The 23,618-nt window shown below is 39.1% G+C and overlaps 1 pseudogene; it reads right to left on the bottom strand.

Annotated features, from left to right (window-relative positions):
- Positions 1–1,097: 1,097 nt before the first annotated feature.
- Positions 1,098–9,426, bottom strand: LOC115374866 (sodium- and chloride-dependent GABA transporter 3-like; annotated as a pseudogene).
- Between the last annotated feature and the right edge of the window lie 14,192 nt (positions 9,427–23,618).

Here is a 23,618-nt window from a genome sequence, read left to right as displayed (position 1 = left end):
TCCTTGTGAGTCGAGCATGCGCAGTCGTGACTGAATATTCCGGTTCGGGGAGTTTTCCGACTAAGGTGGTTACATGCCCCAATATTCCGGTTGGAACAGGAATATTCCAGGGGGCTTATTCGGAATTCTCTCCAACCAGAATATGACCTTAATCGGGTTCGGTGTGTGTTTACATGACACGTGCGCAACCGAAATATTGTGAATATTCCGGTTAATACAGGAATAAGGTCTGCATGTAAACGTGCTCACTGTCACAGCCACCAGGTATGTACACATATTCTGCGATGCTATGCGCCTCTGGGTTTGTCGACTTCCTGCAGGTAGTAGACGACAATCGGCTTTGCACTGCTAGATCATTGCACCCAGAAAGCAATTCTCCATGCCTTGTCTCGAGTTGAGTGCAGCACATCTTGTGAAAGTTATTCAGACACAGCTTGCTATTCCTCTTAAGCACATCTGCCTCTAGTCTGATTCCACATCAGTGCTACGTTGGATAAAGTCATAATCCTGCCAATATAAGGTTTTTGTTGGAACCTATATCACCAAGATGAAGAATCTGACTGATGCTGTATGGTGGCGCTATGTCAACTCCAACACAAACAATACACCAGATGACATAACTCATGGACTGACCCTAGAAGAGATGGCACACCGTCATCATTGGAACAGAGGCCAGACTTCCTCGACCTACCAGATGAGCAGTGGCCAACTATGTCCTCTGCCACGATGGAGCCCAATGTCACTGAGCTGAGGAAATCCACCTTTATTTGAACCTCTCCCTACGCACCGTCTCCTCAGCTCCCAGATGTTAGCAAGTTCCTCACATGGACAAAACATCTTCACAAACAGTTAGGACCTTACACAGGGCAGCTTACAATGACATTGACACTTCATGCGAAGCAGCCTACATGCTAAGAGGCTCCTGCTGTTAAAGTCCCAAGGAGACTCATTCCCAGAAAAACTGAAGACCCTTAAGTCTGGGTGTCCTTTACCATCAGACAACCGACTCATGTCCCTCTCAGAATATGATGTCAGTATTCTTGGGAGAAGATGCTGGAGACACAGCCAGGTGCTAGTTGATCCTTGGTCATCCTTCATCAGATAGCAAGACACTTACTGTGGATAAGGTAGTTCTGATTGTGGACCCCCAGCTCCTTTGGGTGCTGTGGCATGTGGCGAAGATCACTCACACCTACCCAGGGTACCCAAGTAATTCTAACAAGATTACTAATTCACACTTTGCAAGGCATCTGGCTTCTGTGCTAACTTAACAATCATGTTAGCCAGTAGAAGTTGTTCTGTTACCAGGTTAACAGCATTGCTGACAGGCATATCAGCAAAAGTCAACCAGTGAAATGCAGCCCTGGCCAAATTCTATGAATTTAATGTTACCTTGCTTATATTTTTATAAAAAATTAGTTAGGATCTTACTGCAGATTTGGCATATAATCTAACAGCATAATAACAAAATAATAATAACAGCACTTAAAAAATCCATACATGAAAACATCCTTGTTGGCACATAAAGTACAGAACTAACATTATGAAATGTTAGTTCTGTACTGTGTGCCAATGAAATGAAAAAAATATCTCAACTCATAATGTTAGTTCTGTACTTTATGTGCCAACAAGGATGTTTTCATGTATTGATTTTTTTGACATTACAGTTAATATTCTTTGTAATTGCATACTCTGTACAGGTTAAATATGTTGGCATAATACTAATAATTATGTCTGTACATACTCATGATAAGTTAAAACCATATACTATATTTAATGACACAGTCATAATAATGTAGAAAATGCAATACTTTACAGACTCTCCTCTGTTTACAAAAAAAAAAAAAAAAAAAAAAAAAAAACAGATTGTAGCTTTTAAAAAAAGAGCTGATGAGAGCCCACTTGCAGTGCTGATATATGATGTGTGAAGGCTGTTCAATATGTAGACTACCTGTCTCAGAGTCCCCGGGGTTACAGTCACGCTGTAGAGAAACCAAAGAGGATCCAGGAGAGCTGAAGAGAGAGTAAAGAATATTCCAATGGCGTAGCCCCAACTCGGGTATTGGTAGGTGTTGTTGTATCTCAGGGGGGTGAACTGGATCAGGGAGAACAGCAATATGCCCTGTGAAAAAAGAAGAGACAGAAAACATGAAGGAAAAGCAGCTTTTCATTTAGCAGTAGAATATGACAACCAGAGCCAAATTAATTGTGTAATTATGGGTCAATATACATTCACCTATTTATATACAAACAGTCATTTTTATTGACTTTGTATCTTTTATTTTACAACAACAGAATCTGTAGACCATTATCTCCCCAGTGTCCACAGGTTTAGAGAAGTATTCATGCTCCATATTTACTTACTGTGCAGCCAGTGTGATGTACTTCCAAGAATATTTCATGTAGGGCCGAGGGCGGTAGCTAATCATGTCCTTAATTTTGTCATAATAGTGATCAGCACCTTGGAGTCAGATATTCATAATAGCGGCATCAGCCTTCAAAGCATGTATTCCATGTACTCTGTATTCAGAAAACATTTTCTGAAGGCACAAAAATAAGTCACGTCAAATATCCATCAAATGCATCCTGGCAAGAAGATGTCCTGGTTAAAGCATAGCTTGGTGTGTCATGGTTTAACATCTCCTTATGTGTGGGTTACACATAAAAACACAAGTGAATGATTGCTTTTTAGATGAAGCACAGATCACTCCCCCTGAAATGACAAAGCTAAAATGATGAATACATGAACATTTCAGAAATTCAGTTTTGTTTATTAGAATCACATAGAATCGGCACCTTCATTGGCCAAGTGTGCATGTGCATACAAGGAATTGGACTCTTCTGGTACTTAAATATCATGCAAAAACAAAAAAGAAAAAAATAGGAATAGTAAATAGAATTTTGGAGGGAAGTACACATGCACAACAAGGTATGCCACAATTATATAGAGGTGTTCATATGGCTGAATAATTTATGACCAATGTACAGCAGTTTATGTATTTACATTTACATTTACAAAACACAGGAATGGGCTTCCAAATACATACAACTAGTCCAGTGATGAGTTAAATATTAATTCCAGTTATTTTCAGTTATTTTCCCAGTTTTTGCCACTGTGAAAAGTGCTTGTTAAATATTTCATCTCTCTGTGAAGCTTTATGTACCTCCAGTTCGCTGGCAGTGCCGCTCTCCAGTACACACACAGGGCAGATTGAACGTCCAACAGCTGAACCCAAAAAGTGATTACAACAACTTCAAGTAACTGAAGGCAGTCACACTGCACTTATACGTGGCATGTCTTTAAATAGCTTTGATGAAACAGTTATCACCATGTTTCAGTTATAGTCCATTAGTCTTGTCTTGCTCATGCCTCCTTGTTACTTTACTGGTGGCCATTTTCTTTTCTATTTAAAAAAAAAAAAAAAAAAAAGTCTGGAGCACATTTACTTTTTACTTGTTGCAGCAGCCACATCCTACGAAGTGTATTGCTGCCATGCCAGAAAAAAAAAAGTACCAGATCACGTTATTACGTGAAAAGTTCATTGTTATAACAAGATGTTTTTCACATTATTACAAGATACAACCTTATCACATTATAACAAGATACAACCTTATCACGTTGTAACGTGATACTATATATTGTTAAAACATGAAAGCTTAGATGGTGCAGTTTGTATCCATGGAGCCTGCCATGCCCCCTGAGCTGATCAGTGAGAAAGGAGGCTCATTCATTCTTGTGTCCAGCCCCATGCATTTTAAAATCCTCCTGAATGTACGCATAATCATCACAGTATCGTCATCTGTCCGTGAAACTTTTCATGTTAGAACAATATGAAATATCCTGTTATAACATGAAAGTTTCACATTTTAACAATATATATTATCACGTTATAATGTGATAAGTTTCACATTTTAACCATATATATTATCACGTTATAACGCGATAAGTTTCATGTTTTAACAATATATATTATCATGTCATGTCATGTCATGTCATATCATAACGTGATAAGGTTGTATCTTGTTATAACGTGAAAAACATCTTTTTATAGCAATAAACTTTTCCCATAATAACTTGATACTGGTACTTTTTTTTCCTGGCGTGGCAGCAATACGCTTCCATAACATCCAACACAGAGTTACCGTAGTTTTGTATTTTTCATTCGTTTTCATTTTGTTTGTATTTTTAATTTTTGTTTTCAATTCAGTTCAGTTTCTAGAGTGGGTTTACTAATTTCAGTTCAGTTTTTATTGCTTAAAAATGTTTAGTTTTAGTTTAGTTTTTATTAGTTTCAGTATTAATTTGAGTTTTTTTTTTTTTTTTTTTTATTATTATGTGTGTTTGTCAGGGACAAGTTCAGAATAGGTGTTACAATCCAAACCCAACACTTTGTGAAGGAAGTTGACTCTCAGGGCTCTAGTTTCCCGGCACAGCGCAGGGTGGCACAGTGAGGCGAACCCCCCGCAGAGCTGGTTTCGAGCAGCGCAACCTGAGGCATGCTCAGTTTGGTAGTTTGGCAGACTGAGGTGCACTGAGATGGGAGTGGCATTGCAGCAGGGGGATGTGTTGACAGATTCAGCTTGGTGTAGTGACAGTTTCGTGCCAAAAGGTTTTGCCGAGGTGCGCTCAAAGCTCGCAATCTGAAACCACGTCTACTGTCAGCGCAGCTGGGGTAGTGGAAGTTTGGCTGACCGGTGCACAATGCGCACACGTCACCAAAACCACACAGGCAGGTTTCCAGAATGTCAGGCACATTAACATTGTAATAAATACAGACAAAAACCACTATTCAATGCTACTATCTCAATCAGCAAATTTATTTCCATATCGACTGTCCCGTCACAACTGATGTCAGATCAAAGGAGATTGGCACATTTGGTTGGAAACCCAACCTGATCACCTGTCAGTCAAACGATGTGTCCAGTACGGTGATGTCTTTTTTCCAGTCATGGTGTCTGGTGCTGCTCATGTTAACCCAGTTAACCCTGGACAAGAATTTGTTGCAGGATTGATTTTATAGCTACGTCCTGCAGTGTGCATGCGTAGAAAGATGTAGATGCACAAAGCCTGTGATTAATACTGATAAATACTGATAACACCAGTCAAATGCAGCAATGTAAAATTAGTGCAACACTCATGTGAAATCAATGTGGTAATGAATGTAGATACCTAAATAAAGGCTACATGCATCTCTAGTATTTAAAATGGTCTTGTATGTTATCATCTGTATACCTAAAACAGATGAATTATTGCAACACTCTGTAACTCACCATATACCCATCCCACACAAACAGGTTCCAAAATGGCAAAAAACATTAGTGGCATTCCACTGCAAGCGTAGTAGTCAAACAGCTGAAATATATAAAGTCCACCCTACAAGTGCGAGAGAGAGGAAGAGACAGACAGATGGACAGACTAAGAGATCCATAGTCCACAGACCAAGAGAAATAAATACATCAAGGGGTTCATTCTTACTTTAAATTACACATGATAAAAAAAGAATTTGACTGACCTCAGTGACCATCAACAGTCCAGCAAGGAAGCGTCCCACACAGACGGCCAGCAGAAGGAGTTTACGTCGATAACCAGTCAAGAAGAAGGAGGGATACATGTCCGATATGGATGTGATCATGCCTTCCAGATACACAAACTGTGGGTAAAAAGTGTCCATGCTCATTTGTTTGCCCCAGTACTCATCAAAAGAAAAATAACTGAAGAGCATCAAACACAATGCTCCTCAAGCTTACATCCTATCAGGATGTATTTACCACAGTTTAATCCTAAACCCCTACCTGACTGTCCAGTCCAAGGAAAATGATCATAATGAAGAAGAATGCAGCCCAGAGTTGGGGATGAGGCATCATGGCTACTACCTGATACTATAGTTCACTGAATGATTCCGGCATTATGTATTCTTACTGATGCAGGACCATGCCCTGCTAACATCTTCTTCCTGACTTCTCCCTGTCCTCTGAGTCTTTTTGCTGTTTTCATAAAGAAATCAAACTAAAGGGAATGGACAGCCTTCTTGCCTTTGTTAAAACAACTTAAGGTAAGGTATGGTAAGGTAAAGTATTTGTGCAGGGTTGATAATGCTTTGTTCTACAAAATCCTAGTACCAGATCTGCAGAAGGCAAATCCATCCAAGAAACAAAACAAAATATTTGACCTCATCATCACAGCCCATATTACCATACTCCAACAGCACTGTTGTTCACTGTCCCACTGCATCTCACGTTTCTACGAATCATACAAACTTTGCTGCTTTGCATTGACTGCAAAAACGGCCTTACAAGAAACATTAGCTTGTAAACAAGTAAGATCAACAGATCAAGGTGAAAAAGCATGCTGGTGCCCCACTGGCTTGTTGCATAATGGGGGAATGCAAGTAGTGGGAGGATGAGGTTTGCACATTTTGGCAGTAGGGTGGTTCTAGAGCAGAAATCATGGGGTCACTAACTTGATAAGGTTGTTCTGCTGGGTAGCCTGACTGTGCTTTCCAAATTTCATGACAGACCACCCAGTGGGTAGACAGAAAGGTTTATCAGGTCCTCAAAATCAAGAGGAATCTTCCTTTAGGAAGATGATTAAATTTGACTGGCTGGTGGTGCTACATAACAGTGATGGCAGATCTGAAATCTATTTGAAACTTAGTTGCTCTACCGTAGGTGGTGTGGTTTACTAATTACTGTATTTCACCAATTAATCTCTGGGCCTCAAATAGCCGCCTGGTTCTTTTAAACGCCTGGGGTCTGCACCCATTTTGTGTATTAAACGCCTACCCGAATAACCGCCGGGGCGATGATTTGCATTATATTGAGGTAAACCCAAGATAAGGCTATTCACCTTATTTTGCAAGAAGTAAACAGTTAGCCACAAAGTAACTGTGCAGCACTTCCGTTTTCTGTCAAAATAAGAGAGCTAGCTAACATTAGAAAAAAAGGGAGTACCTTAATCTTAAATGACCAACTAATTCTTATTTTGACAGAAAACGGAAGTGTCAGAGGGAACGACTCACAGCGCGCCAATTTGACAGTTTGCGCTATATTTGTATGTACAGCTGCGTGGTTCTTTTAAACACCTGGGGTCCAAGTTGATTTTGTGTATTAAACACCCGGGCTATAAATTGGGGAAATACTGTATTCACCCATTAGCCTCACCTGAGGATCTGCAAGACAGCTTGGATTAGACAAGAGGTAAAACCGAATGCTATCTGCGGCTCCTGGTAATGTCAGACCACGGGTTAGCAATGCTACTATCATCACATAGAGAAAACCAATATGGAATACAGTTGTCCCCCGCTATAACACAGTTCACCTTTCGCGGCCTCACAGTTTCGCAGACTTTTTTAGTGCAATTTTGCATGCTTTTTTTTTTTTTTTTTTTTTTTTTTTTTTTTTAACAGCGCATTGTGTTCTGTGTCCTGATTGGCTAAGGGAGAGCCCGCGCATTGTGTTCTGCGTCCCGATTGGCTAAGGGACTGTAGACCATTGACAATCAATCCCCTCCATGCCGTGTCTCCTGTACAGTACAGTACAGAATGCATTCAGCTTGCCAAATTTACATACATTTTCGATCGCTAGCAGTGTGACTCTGAAGTACTGTAAGTTTGCAAAGGTTTGAACTTTGAGAGTGTTTAAACAAGAGAGAAAAGTGAGAAAATGTTAATGCCTGTCTGAGAAAAGTGTATAAATTGTGTAGTGAGGTGTTTTACAGACTTAGAATATCTATAATAATTGTAAAAATTAAAGCTGACTACTTCGCGGATTTCGCCTATTGCGGGTTATTTTTAGAACGTAAGTCCTGTGATTAACGAGGAACCACTGTAACTAAATTAAGGAAGTCATATTTCACTTCAAGTCAGGGGCATGACAGTGCTGCAGCATGACAGTGTCAGCATTGTACTGCAGCCAGACTACAGTTAGGTTACAACCAGTTTCAGCCAATTATTGACAGAACATACTACATAATGTAATTCAAGAAAATTCTGACACTCCAGGGTACACAAGGACAAAGCCAGTCAAACAGAGCAGAGGGGAACGTTATGAACTCACCTTTCCGGAAGACTTGACTCCATTCCAGACAGAAATTGCAACTAATCCAGCTTAGTAGAAGACACCCAGCCATATCCCAACGGATACTACCCAGCTCCTCAATTCCTCCAGACAGACCCAAGATCCTTCTCCTGAATACATAGAAATGTGTGTTAGGGGAATCGTTGTTCTGAAAGGTGTAAAATAATTTCTTCAGTCATAGAGTAGTTAGAAATACATACTGCCAGAGTTTTTTAACTGAAGATTTTGGATCCCCCAAAATGTGTCCATTTGATGAATGATCCTGACCAAGATTTATGCAGTCCTCTTGAAGTGGGAGAGTAAGAGTAAAAGTGATAAGGTCATTCTGTTAAAATGTTGGCCAAAAATTCTTGCCAGCTTTGTAAAAAGAAAAGAAAAGAAAAGAAAAGAAAAGAAAAAAACTGCTGTATTTTTTTTCTTTTTATTTATTCATGCCTTCCACCAACACTGTTAGGCAGTTGCCACTGTTGACTGTACAGTTCTACTGCAAGTCCATGGTGCATGGTGCATAAGATGCAGAGCAAAAGATCAAACTTGTTCTTTTATCAGTTTTACAATGCAGTTACCCAGGTTTCAGGAATTGTAATAACACAATAGCAACATACTGTGTGTGTGTAGGCCTACCTGTGTTCCAGGTGTTGTTACAGTTGGACCAGGGGAGAAAAAGAGAGAGATGAAGACGCAAGCCAGTATGACAATATAATACATCACAGTGTACAGCATAATCACTAGACCACCGAAGCCTATATATATATATATATATATATATATATATATAATCATTTACAGTGTGAAAGTTCTACGTGTACTGTATTCTGTTATACTGGAGATTCTGCTGAACTAGGAGTACCTTTAAAGAAAGGACATATTTTCTTCCAACATGTGATTCCACCCTGATTGGTTACCTGTCCCAAAGAAACCTCCAAAAAGAAAATGGGGATTCCACAGGTTAACAGGAACAGGAGATATGGGACCAAGAAAACTCCTAATGGAGAGAATTTTGTCAGGGAAAAAAAAGAAAGTTTACACAACATCTATTGCGCTTGTAATAACTACCTTTACTGTAGTAATACTGAAATGATGGCAGTGTCTTTCCCAGTCTTTTCCCAGTCTTTTTTTTTTTTTTTTTACAGTGAGCCTTTTATCTTTTATACACTCACCTCCTACATTTTTGAAGCACAGATAGGGAAATCTCCAGACCTTACCCAGACCAACAATTTCTCCAACCACTGCCAAAATAAATTCCCTTTTGTTGGCCCACTGTCCTCTCTTCTGAGACTCTGCTGGTGGATGGTGCTGATCCTTCTTATCTTTCATCAGCTTCACCTCTGCTTTGCTTGCTGGCTCCATTGGGTCTGGTAGAAAACTGTGTTTTGCTGTTATATTCAAACAGCATTGGAGGGATGAGAAGTGATATTTCTTATATAGCTGTTCTCTTATTTGTTGTAGGTGGGATCTACCTGGCTGGCACGGATGAGCTGTACATGCTGTACCTGATAACAAACTATAACAGTATGCTGGAGTGCTGTTGTCTGCAAATGGTCAATTGCCCCTTTTCCACCAGAAAGAACCTGGTGCTAGTTCGGAGCTGGTGCTAGAGCCGGTGCTTAACTGGTGCCAACGAAGAATCGGTTTGCTTTTCCACCAGTCAAGAGCAAAGTGGAGCCAATTCAGAGCCACGTCATGACGTCATCGGAAAATGTGATGACGTGGGTGCGCGAGACGCTCGCTCAGAATCACAATAACCATCATGAATGAATGAATGAATGAATGATACTTTATTAATCCTTTGCAGGAAATTACATTGTCACGGCAGCTTCATCACTTCAACACACATAAAACTGCACACTCATACAATACAGTGGCTGCAGCGTCTCTGTCCGCCCGTCCTGTCCTGAAGCCGGTGAAACTGATCAGTGAGTCGGGGATGATGCTCGTGAGCCGCGTCTCAGTCAAGCATGTAATGCTGCTTTCCCAATACAGTTTCTGGCCCCGGGTGGAGCAGGATCTGGATTTATTAGCGATGCAAATACTGCTTGTGTCTTTACAAGCCTACATTTCAATACAGAGGCGAAAAACACAATTATTGCCGGCTACCTGTCGGATTTGTGATCGGAACGAATGACAACTATGTTTAGTTAGGGTTGCTTCTCATCCTTAAATGTAATTTGCTGAGCCGCGTTCCATGCCGTTGTAAAATCAGTATAACCCACGGCTTCTCGGGGATTATTGTTTATGTTTATAGCGTTCGCAGTTCCTGTTTTGTTTTGTAACCCTGCCCACCAATGACGTGGTGGGCCGCGTCATTGGTTCTTTCTCTGGCTCCTGTTTAGCCCCTGCTCGGAGTCGGTGCTTGCCTAGCACCAGTTTGGAACCAGTTTGGCACCAGTTTGGCCCCAGCCCGGGCGGTGGAAAACCAAAAAACTGGTGCTAAGTCAGGCACCGGCTCCGAACCAGCCCTGGTGGAAAAGGGGTAAATGATGCCCAACCCACCATGTCATAAAGAATGCAATGGTGAGTAAGGGATTTTGCATTTGTAATGCATTTGTAATGAAATGCAGATGCATGGTACATTGAATCAAGGCTCTGTGAGATGGAAGAGGTTGCATGCATATACAGTATGTCACCGTAATCAACCACAGACAGAAAAGTAGCTTCGACAAGTTTTTTTCTTGACAATAAATGTAAAGCAAGATGTATTTCTGTTTGCTGAACATTTAAAACCAATTTTAGACACAGTAGAGCAGTCTGAAAAGACTCAAATGCAGTTTGAAGCTCTTGTAGTGCCTGTGCTGTGGAGGGAGGATGCATATAAATGACAGTATCATCAGCATAGATGTGAATTTTTGTTTGAATGTCTCTATCCAAGTCATTTATAAAAATACATAACAAAATAGGTCCCAAAATGGAACCCTGGGGGACACCTTTTGTTATCTCAAGAAAATCTGATTTGTAGCCCTCTGCATTGACATATTGAGTTTGATTTATAATATCTGGAGTACAAAACCAATTAAATTAATTTGATCATATCGCTTGCTAGAAACTTCCTGAACTTTCTTCCTCTAAATATCTCTGTTGATTAAAGGCACACTTCTAAATTTTTGTTATATGGAAAAACAGGGCCCCCAGAATCTAAACCTTCCAGCCAGACAAAGTACTGCAGTTGTAAATGTGGAAAGCGCAACCAATAGGGGTGTTTGTTCTCAAGTTCAAAACCAAAACAATGTTTTTGAACTGTATGCCTCAAACTGAGGGGTGCTCTGAGCAAAACTCGAGGAGTGTGCCTTTAAAGAATGTTTTGCAATAAAATGGCTAAAATTTCATAAATAAATCATGATTTTTACACTCAGGAGACACTGTATATTTTCAACTAGATAATCTTGTATAATCTCATAAATTTCATTGTATCTACAGATTATCATTTTTTTCTGTTTTAACAATGTGTTATCCTGGTCTGGTGTATTGTCTGTAATGCCAATTGTTTTCTGTTGCTAGAAGACACTATAGTTTCTTCCTGTGGATCAATAATGTAAATACCTACCAATCTCCCTACCTACCTGTCAGCCTGTAGCTTGCTACAGGCTGACATCACCTGTGCTCAGATTTCCAGCAGGCTTTTTTTTTTTTTTTTTTGAATTAATTTTATTTTATTTAAAACAAATATACACAACACAACAAAACAAAGGACATAAGATAGACCCACACAAACACACACACAAACCAATATCATCTTACACAGTTCATCTGGCTTTACACAACCAAATTAATGATTCAAATGAAAATGTAAAAATAGTAAATTATAATACATAAACGTTCTCCTTTTCTTTATCCCCCTTCTACTAGAATGAATCAGTCCCCAATACGTACTGTACAAATCTCATTACCAGCCTTCCGCTTCAATAAACTTTTCCCATCTTTTTAAATATTTTTCATCATCATAATCTGTATGTACAGTATAGCACTCCAAAATAAAGTAGTGTTTAATAAACATTTTAAAGTGATTAATATTTAATTAATTTTTCCAGTAGCTATAAAAATAAATCTTTTCCCTAACAAAATAATTAAGTTAATAATATAGTTGTCTCTCTTGCATCACTCAGTATCACAGAAGGAAAATCCTGTAAATTTAAATTCATTACTTTACACATACTTTGAACTTTGTCCCAAAAAATATAAACAACAGGGCAATATCAAAAAAGATGAACAGCTGATTCAACATCTGTGCCACACCTTGCTGGCAAAAATTATAGATTATCTTCAACTGAAACCATTGTAAAAATTTGTCTATTGTTGTTTTTGTAATAATTTAAACACTTGGTCCCATGGTATAGGTCTATCAAAAAGATCCTCACATTTCTCATAAGCACCATGTGGAATAGTAACTAAAGATCTGGAGGTTAAATAATTTCTATATATTAGTTTATTTATCTTATAACCTTTTAACCATCATCTATTTCCTATGGCAGGCTGGCATACTAAAAATTTTGTTGTCCCACTATTGATCTTTTGTTTCCAAGGAGCAGATAGAACCATACATGGTCAATGAACTGATTATACATCATAATTTTACCATTTTCACCAACAATATCATTTATAAACATTGCACCATGTTGAAGTACATTCTTTCAAAATTTGGGTTTCCTTTCAATTAATATCTTAGAATTTAACCATATTATTTACTGTAAGATTTCATCTTGATCTGGATTGCTTCTTTTAAAAACTGTGATGTATTTCCAGTAATATTATTGACCCAGTGTATATGTTATGGCTGAATCTGTATGAAAGGGTGTATCTGTTTTTTCTGGTTTGTCATTCCAGATAAATTCAAAGATCTTCTGTTGATATACCTTGAAGAAAGACTGTGATGGGTAGGAAGATACATAAAAAGATAGGTGAATTGTGGTACTACCAAGGAATTAAAATTTTCCAAACATCGTTAATGTTCTCCCTTTCCAAGGTTGTAAGATCTTATCAACTTTTTTAACTTAATATTATAATTAATTGCACAAATGTCCTTTAGATCTTCCGGAATGATAATACCTAAAACATCAACTGGCCCATTGGTCCAAGGAATTGGTAATATGCATGATATCTTATAGGTTGTGCCTTTCAATCTCCCAATTCTAAGAATTTTACATTTCTCATAATTTGGTTTCAGACCAGAGTAACTTGAAAATTAATCTAAAAGTTCAAGGAGAGCTTGCAAGGCAGAAGGTTTTGGACTTATTAAAAAACTGGTCAGCATACATATCAGCATACATGGAGATCTTGACCTGCTTATTTCCCAAGTCAAGTCCCTCCATGTCTACATTAGACCTTACGTGTTTGGCTAATATTTCAACTGCAATTATAAATAAATATGTTGATAATGGACAACCTTGTTTTACTCCTCTTGATAAAGGCACAGATCTAGAAATAGAACGATAGTTAATAATCCTACAACTGGTCTCATTATATAATGTATTATATAATGAGACCAGTAAGGTATACCTTAACCCAATTAATTAAAGTTTCCCCAAAATTGAAAAAAAAAAAAAAAAAAAACACTTTTAAAAACAAAATCTAAACAGATCTTATCAAAGGCTTTTTCGAATTTTTATTTTATTTTTCCAATAAATATTAATCCAGCTTTCTTGTTCATCTCATAATTTTCAGTAATTTCTAGTAGTTGCCTAATATTATTACTGATATATCAACCCTGTAAAAAACCTGATTGATCTTGGTGGATAATATTTGCCAGAACATTCTTTAATCTATGAGCTATACATTTAGCAAGTATCTTCAAATCATAACACTGGAGTGGTATAGGCCTCCAGATTAACAGGGTCCTTATATTGGCCATTGGGTTCTTGTTTAAGCAACAATAAAATAATGCCTACTTTCTGGTAGTCTGTTACATATCCTACATTATAACAAAAATTAAAACATGATAACAATGGTTCTTTAACCAAATCAAAAAACTTTTGGTAAACTTCAACAGGTATTCCATCTATTCCTGGTGTTTTTCCAGGTTTAAAGGACATTACAGCCGAAAAAAGTTCTTCCTCTGTTATCAAGCCCTCACATGATTGTTTTTGCTCAAAAGTTAACTTTCTCTCATAATTTTGTGGAAAAATATTTTGGGAGCTGAATGGAGGTAATGTCTCAACTGAGAATATCTCAGAAAAATAATTTTCAATCTAATTTAAAATATCTGTCTGTGTAGACAGTGTTCCATTATTTGATATTAAACTAGAAATATATTTTTTAGAATAACTTCTATGTTGAAGTCTCAAGAAGAGCTTGGAGCTTGTTTCTCCCTCTCCATCCACTCTGCCCTTTTGGAATTATAACTTCTTGATAAACAATTTTCCACATAATCATACAATTCATTTTCTTTATTTTTTAAAACATTTAGCTGTTCACTAGTGGCATCAATAGAGTTATCAATATTTCGAATCAACTGCTCAACTTCAATTTCTAATGTTTTTTGTTTCAATTTGATCTGTTTTTTTTTCCATGAGGAATATGAAATTACATATCCTCTAAAACAACATTTAAATGCTTCCCAAACTGACAGAGGATTTGCTGTACCAATATTATCTGTAAAGAAATCATTAATGAATTTTTTAGTTTTTTCAACAAATTCCTCATCTTTGAGAAGACTCTGGTTAAATTTCCAATCTCCAGACCTGCGTACATTTTCCAGTGACACAAGATTCAATCCAGTAGAATTATGGTCAGATTGTAATTTATCTTCTATTGATGCACCAGTTACTTTTGATATAAGTGAAAAGGAAATTAAAAAGAAGTCAATCCTACTCGTCTGATTTTGTCTTCTCTAAGTATATCTAATTAAATTAGGATTTTTTTAATCTCCAAATATCAACTAAATCTAAAGCATCGATGAGGTTATAAATCTTCATAAGAGTATTTGGATGAGAATTATACAAAGTATTTCCCTTTCCGTCCTCCTTTTGTAAAGTAACATTATAGTCACCTAAAAAAATCTTTGGGCTTTCTATATCCCGCAATTTATCTAATATTTCATCAAAAAAAAAAAGCTGGGTATCTGTTTTTGGTCCATATAAGTTTAAGATGCACAGTTTTTCTCCTTGAATTGTAATATTTAGTATCAACCATCTTCCTACTCCTCCAGCAGGCAGTCTTTAACATTTTACTTTTCACCCAATTCCTCCACACTGCAAAAACGCAAAATCTTACCAAGATTATTTGTCTTATTTCAAGTCAAAAATGTCTTATTCCTAGTCAAAATATCTCATTACACTTAAAATAGGACATGATCACCTCAGAAGTAAATTGTTTTTAGACAATTTTCACTTGTTTCAAGTGAAAATTCACTTGAAACAAGTGAAAATGGAAACCATCAAATTTTAATGCAATTGATGAATCAGTTATCTGTGTTATTGTTCAGTTGAGATTATCTTCTATGGCATCACATGATGACAGTGGAGAAACAATGGCATTATGTGACAACAGAAGGTTGTTGTTGTGGTAGCACTTTAATAGGACTATCCATTGTAAATATTCAACTTTGTGTCAACGTTGTATGAAATTAATAGTCTAACCCTGGATCACTTTATTTGGAGTGCCCAATGTTAATATTCAACCTAGTATCAACTTCAAAGAAATTCTGTATTCACCTAATGTACCCATAATAACCCCAACCTTAACCCTTGAATGAGCCCTCATTGCCCTGAAGGGAATTTGTCTTGCACACAGAGCAACATTAAAACACTGACATATAGCAATGTTAAAATGTTAAACAATGCACCCACCAGGTCATTAACAGGTCCACATCATCATCATAATATCATACAATAATTAGATTAGATTAGATTAATTAAATCAAAATCTAAAGTGCATCTGTGGAATTTAAGAATATAAAGTGTCAGTGCTGGAAATAAGTAATTGCACTTCCGCTTATTGTTTAGAAGCTGTATGCTCCTTTGAATGCAAGACATGATGACTCTTTGTTTTAGTTCTGGGATTAGGAAGCCTGTTCAAACTACTATTTACTGCTTGTTATGGTACATTATTAGTGGAACTAAAACTATTAGAGTAACAAGCTCCTCAATTATTAAAAAAAGAAGACAATAAAGAAGAAGAAATAAATAACAAAGAAATTTGACTGAAGAAAGTGCTAATTGGTGGACTGAATGCTGAACAGAAGAGTAAGGCGTGTGCTCTGTGTTTTAGCCTACCTTGGTCTAGACTGAGGCAGTACTCCATAGAATTACTTCAAGACCATTGACCCTCTTCTGAAAAATGGTATATTACTTGGATATTTTACAGACTGAAGTGATAAACCTCTGGCATGGCATTTTGGTTGGGGTGATATTTATAGAGGTAAGGTAATAAGCTTTCACCTCCATGAATATACAAAATGACTTAGATAATAATTATCATGGCAGTGATCTGACCTTCATTTTTTTAACTCTACCCTCTGGTCAAGATCCAGATTCTAGAATCTTGATCTTTCAATCTTTAACATCCTACAACATGTTGTTTTGACTTCAGTCAACAAGAGGAAAAGTGATAGTTGGTGTGCTATTTTAATTCACTTATCTGCGCTAGAATACAGTGCATAACAACTTAAGAAAAAAGAAAAAAAAAAAAAACAATGGCATTGGATGTCTTTGCTCTGTGATCTGTTTTCATTCATTCTGCTTTCACTGAGTCACTTTCACTGACTTTTGATTGAGTTGTGGAGTGTTCTCTGCAAACCATTCCACATCTCAGTATTGTGTTGTCCTCCCTGTAAAACTACATCAGTTTGGTTCACCTGAGGATTTAGCAGCTGTTTTAAGTGAAGGAGTTCAGGTATTTTCACTCTTACTTGGTAGATATGTCTGCTAGGCTCCTCCTTTTTGGATGTAGCTCCTCTCCGCAGCTACAACCTGCAGGGAGGTTCAGGGGCAGAGCAGGATGCGTACTGCAGTGAAGGCATTTCCCCAAGAGGAAATGGGGAAAGCTGATCGGGAAAAGTATGTCTGAGCTGCACTGCACTGCCACCCAGAACAGCAAAGAAAGCAGCAAGAAAACTTATGAATTGAATAGACAGATGATGCATGTATTGATATAGTAGCCCATTTATGTACAGGAACATGATACAGACTATAATTTTTATAGTGCTTTTATTATGGTGATCTTTTGGCATGTATTATGTATGTATGGTGTATGTATGTGTTATGTTATGGAATATGTGCAATACTGTTGGTTGGCTAATGGTGTATTGTTTGTTGTCATTGTGGCTATCAAGGCATTTATGGCGCAGTTGCTGAGTCCAAGACAAATTTCCCTGAGTGGGACAATAAAGTATATCATATCGTATTGCATGTATACTGGCTTTAAGTTCACATCCCAATGAAATTCCCTTAAAAACCTGAGAATAAATGATAAACTTTAATAAATTGGCAAATTTATACAAATTTCCTGTTCCAGTATTTGAGTTCTTGTCTTGTAGTTTTCCTCTATACATGATGACTGTAAGGTCGCATTTTATGAAAAAAAAAGTTTGAAGTTTGTTGACTTTGCTGAATTCTAGCAGTGACAGTTAAAATAAATAAAAAAATGTTATCTTAATCTTCAATAAAACTGTCATGTTTTATGTTCTGAATAATAGTTTCGATTTTTTCCCTTTGATTTTTAATAGTTTTGAGTTTTGAGTACAGATTTGCCGTGAGACTGGACGGACTGAATTTTACTTATCACTGTAGATTGCTGTTTTAGGTTGCTGATTTTACCTTTTTGTTTGTTGTGGTGGTTTTATTGTGTTGTCTTGTTTCCTGTTTTATGGATGTATTTTTTTATGCTTTATGACCACGGCACTACAGCAAATCCTTAGCAACTGGCAAGCTAAAAGTGACAAAGTGCTGCACCTTGAATCTTGAAAGCATAACTCCATATGCTGTGTGGGCCATTAGATGAGAAGCCAAAAACCATGAGCGCCCTAAAACAAACTCAACACAAACACCAGTCATCACCAGTGCATCAACAGTCAAGGGTATTCATTATTATATTCATTCCTTAAATTCATTATCAATTATATCCATCCATGTACTGATCAAAGTAATCCCCCCCTCAGAATCTGAATCTATTGTCTTGTAGTTGTGTTCAAAGCACACAGCTCTGTAACAGACTGAGGTATATCAAGGTCAAGGCTCCTTTTTGTTGATGCATTGCGCAAGTCTTCTGCAGAAGTGCACAGTGTTTTTTAGTCTCTGTGAGAGTGACCTGACACATTATCCAACATTAACTGCTGAATTTGCTTTAGTACCACATGCATCATAACATATTAGCTGGATGGCAGAGAGGAGACTGCACGTCCTAAAGGACAGTAAGGACCCACTGAAAACCAAACACGAACACTAGTTTTGTCATGCTGTCACATCTTCTGTTAATCATTGGTTCATTACTGTCAGCCATTTACTTTGGTCGGTATCCATTGTTCCCTGTTTGGTCACTTGGTTTGGTTCATCTTGCTTTTTTTCAGTTGTTTCTATGCCAGCCAGTTTCTGATTGTGATTTGGTTCTAGGAAGAAACCTGTGGTGCTTCTATTTTTGTGCTTCTATCTATTTTTTCATTGCAAACTTTATCTTCTGTGGCAAAACAAATTAATGAACATGGGTCTTCTCAGCCTACCTTCATCCTTGCCCCCTCTTCCTTCTGTGGTTAAGAAAACACTTTCATTGGATATTAAAAGACTTGTCTATAGTCTTTGATAACATCATAGCCACTGTGTGATAAGATGAATAGGCTGGAATTAAGAATAATGTAACATATTTCTTATTTCATTTATCATATTGCAATGGAAATATAAATATTACTGTCCTGTAGAAAAGTGTAATAAAATGTTTGCATGTGAAAATCAGGTATGCATGTGTCATTGCCTCAGCTAAACTTCACTTACTCAAGTATTTTAGCAACTTGTTGTACATATTAAGTGTGAACATTTTGATAAGGTTGTCACAAGTTTGAGTAAATTGTGTTGGGTTTGAATAGCATAGCCTTACATGTGGATTCACATGTCATCACAAAACGTTACACCACTGGTGGGTAACAACATGTTTGTTTGTTTTTCCCAGTTTTTTAAGGCTTTGAAGATGAAGATATAACGTATAATTTTGAAAGATGATACTTACGTAGGTCAGTTGTTTATTGTATGAGTTGATTGTGATAGTGGCGGCAGTCCACTAGATGGCGGCGAACGTATCTCATAATGTTGTGTTTGATTAGTTTGGCCTACAGTAATATCTTTTGCATTGGCAAGGAAGTGAGGATTAGTTAATACATTTTGCCTTCTGACAGCTGTGCAACAGCAGGTCATTATCTTTTCATTTCTATCTCGTACTCCAACTGTACTCTCAAACATTTTGAGACCTATGGAAGATTCAGTGTGGATATGCTCAGAACATAGTCTGATTTTTTGTATGAACAGCACTACACCCTATCACATGTCATACATATTTGGGCACATAAAAAATAGTATACAAATTCTCTTAAAGTCAGAATCCACTTATGGTAATGTGCAGGTGAACAGTATATAAGCCCAAGAGAAGTATTTGTTTATGCTGTCATAGCAAAAATGACAGCTGGCATTAGATCACAGTACACAGTGCACAGTACTTTGTCTGCATGTGCAGGGTCTAACCCATCCTTGGTTAATACTGCAGCAGAGAAGCCTGAATCAGGGAGCAGTTTACAGACAGTCTAAGGCAGGATAAAGAGACTTGTTGAACTTTGGTATAGCTAACTATGAGATGCTGAGAAGCACTGATGCATGCCCATCTTCCAGTGTGTCATCAGGCATGTTATGGTGGGAGCGGATCCAGAGGACATTCAGAGGGACTGTGCCCTCCACAGGTCTTTCCAAAAAGAGCAATTTGGTCCCCCTGTACAGCTTGGGAACTGGGCAACTTGGCACTGACTTCATGCCGGTCTTAGATATGTTTTCCTTGGCACTGATTCCTGAGATTGCACTGGGCAATTTGGTGAGACCTAGCACAGTGCCAGCAGTACTTACTGGTTGTGACACATTGTTTTAGCAACTCTGTGATAACAAAGAAATTCATGCAAACTGGGGCACAAACCACTGGTACCAGCCAGACAAACCTAAGAAGGACCTCACCTCCTTCTTGGTGCAAGGTCGAGGGCAGTTGTAGATAGCTTCCACCTTATTCACTTGCAGACACACCTCTACTTGTCCTAACTGGTAGCCGAGGTACCGAATTTTCTGCCGTTCCCACTCACACTTGGAAGGGTCAAGTGTCAGCCCTGCCTTCTAGATCTTCCCCAGCAGCATGGTGAGATGTTGGAGATGCTCCTCCCAGGTGTTGCGGAAGATCACCACATCGCCAAGGTAAGCAGCATTGCAATGGTCACACCCATGGAGGACTCTGTCCATCAACCTCTGGAAGGTGGTTGGTGCCCCATGAAGCCCAAATGGCATCACTGTAAACTGGTACAGCCATGCTGGTGTCTGGAATGCAGTGTATGGTTGGCATGACTCCGCCACGGGCACCTGCCAGTAACCCTTACACAAGTCGAGAGTGGTGATGTACTTCAGCTCCGATCTTCTCCAGCAAGTCATCAATTCTTGGCATGGGGTAGGCATCAAACTCTGAAATGGAATTGAGCTTCCTGAAGTCAATGCATATCTGGAGAGACCCATCCCTCTTAAAAACAATGACCAAACCATTCTGAGTTGGAAGGCTCAATCACTCCAAGCTTTAACATCTCCTCCACCTCCTGCTGCAGCTTTTCCACCAGCTGTTGTGAGACCCAGTATGGGCGTTGACGGATGGGCGTCCATCTTTCAAGCGTATGACATGCTCAACAAGGGTGGAGCCGTGCAGCTTGCCCTGGTGTAAGATGTACTAGCACTGGAGTAGCAGGGGAATCAGTCCTCAGTGGGGCTTCCAGAGTGGTCTCCACTTCCTCTTCCACGTCGACCTCTCTCACCATCAAAACTCCTCCTGGAGCCGGCTGGATTGGCCTCTCCTTCTATTTTCAGTAGGTTCACATGGTACGTTTGTTTTGCTTTCTTCTTGTCTGGATTATGGACTTCATAGGTGACCGGGGCCATTGTACGGGTGATGACGTACGGACCCTGCCATTTTGCCAAGAGCTTGCTGTTGGAGGAAGGGAGAAGCAACAAGACCTTTTGGCCAGGCTGGAACTCACGGTGCCGGACCTGTTGATCATACCACATCTTCTGGCTTTTCTGGGCCTCATGCAGGTTGACCTCTGCCACCTGCTGGTATCTCGCCAGCCAATCCCTCATTTCCAGCACTAACTGCGCCACCCCTCTGTCACTGGAGGCAGTGGAAGGTTCTTCCCATTTCTTGCGGAGCATATCCAAGGGCCCCTGCACATCCCAGCCATATAACAGCTCAAATGGGGAGAAACCGGTTGATGCTTGGGGTACCTCTCGATAGGCAAAGAGCAGGAAGGGCAGCCAGCAGCCCCAGTCCTTACCAGTGTCATCCACAAACTTCTGCAATATCCTTTTCAGCGTCTGGTTGAATCTCTCAACCAGACCATCCATCTGTGGGTGGTATGGTGTGGTTTTGATCGTTGAGATGCCCAGTTTCTTATGGAAGAGCTGAATCAACCTGGTAGTGAAATTAGTCCCCTGGTCTGTCAGGATTTCGTTCGGTATCCCCATCCGGGAGAATAACTGTACCAGGGCTTGCAGAACCATTGGAGCAGTGACGGCCTCTGGGAAACGGGTGGCATAGTCACACACAACCAGGATATACTGGTGACCTCTGCTACTCTTCAGCAGAGGACCTACAATGCCCATAGCTATCCCGCGAAAAGGAGTGGAGATGACAGGTAATGGCTGCAGGAAAGCTCGGTCAGACTTGCGGGCAGTGCATGTTTTCTGACATGTGGGACATGTGGTGCAGTACTTCTGAATATCAGTGTAGATAGAGGGCCAATAAAGCACAAACTGTTGCGGAGGTACGTTTTTGATGGCCCAGGTGTCTGGACCATGGAAGTGTGTGTGCCAGGTGCATAATGGGTGATCTACAGCTAGTAGGGACTACAAGACATCTGTGGTCATCTTCAACAATATACAACACATCTTGATCAACAATGAACCTTGCCTTCCCCCCACTACTCCTATTTGTCCCCTCTACCACTTTGGCAAACAGACATTTCAATTTGTCATCCCCCCTTTGCAGCACAGAAATATTGTCAGGTATTTCCCACATTGTTTCAGACAACAAACTCTCTTTGTTAGGTTCCATCAGCCTCAGCTGCTTCAGGTGGTCCTGGTCCTGGTGGTCCTGTTAGGTTCCATTAGCCTCAGCTGCTTCAGGTGGTCCTGACCACCCGCTATCTGCTTTCCCTAAAGTTTGGGCTGTTATGAGGGTGTGCCCAGGCGGCTTCAATGCGCGCCCTGACGGCACCTCACCACGCACACGGTCGGACTGATACCGGGACACCGCCGGAATGGACTGAGTATATTACTCATATAGACTGTTTAGAGGAAAGACTGTTTTAATTGGACACTTACGCCAGTGTGTTTTATTATTTTATCATAAGCCAGCAGCTGTGCTATATTTTTATTTTTAATATTTTATTTGCATCTACCTTGTCAATAAATTAGTTTACACATAGTTCCACCTCTGCCTCTTGTGTGTGTGTGGTGTGGCCCAGTACAACCTTGTGACACGTCCACTTGGACACCTGTGGCTCCACCTCCCGAATTAATTCGCCTATAATATAATATATAATATGTATAAAGCCAACTTGCTTTAGCCTCAGTAGAACCCCTGAGAAAATCTACCTCCCTCTCTCCATCACGGGTTTAGGATTTAGGATTTAGGATAGTGCAGCCTACCCTTAAAGGCAATGGCACCTGGCACACTGATTGGTGTAATTGGCGTAACGCCCAAAATACACCTATGCAAAATATAGCGGGTAGCGCAAATGTTTTACGGATAACAGGAGGTGCACAAGATAGCAACTTTTGCGGGGCAACGCCTCTTGCGCAATGCTAAATCCCTAATTAAGGGGTTTAAGGACTTTGGCACAAGATAGGGCCCCAGGAGTTCTTCAATAACTCACAAGAGAAAATGCAAGCAGTCCAAAAATCAGGTGAGCAGTCAGTTGTTACCCTCTGTACAACCAAATCAGCTCCCCTTTTAACTCATTAGGCCCTCCCATCAGGCTTAATACTACAAAGAACATACAATTAACTCAGTTATTTCTTTAACCCAAAGCATTAATAGCATTTCAACTTAAATATATCATAAACAACAATTTATTACATAATCAGGCATGTTTTTCTTTACTCACTAACAATTTATTTTGGCATAAAAATTATTAATAGAAAAAAAAAAAACCCAAATAAAGAAATCACATGACCAAGGAGACGCACGCATCTTGACTATTTAGTCCGGAAGTAGATTTGGCCCGGTTTGCTTAAACAAAGGGAAAAGACCGCACCTGTCAAGCCGCACCATCACACCGGGTGAGTGTTATGAAACAATGTATGCGTAAAATAAAGGTAGAGTTCCCAAGTGTG

The sequence above is a fragment of the Myripristis murdjan genome, chromosome 17 (assembly GCF_902150065.1).
Source record: "Myripristis murdjan chromosome 17, fMyrMur1.1, whole genome shotgun sequence".
NCBI classification, from domain to species: Eukaryota; Metazoa; Chordata; class Actinopteri; order Holocentriformes; family Holocentridae; genus Myripristis; species Myripristis murdjan.
Note: the sequence above shows the minus strand (reverse complement) of the source record. Positions and strands in the feature narration are given on the sequence as shown.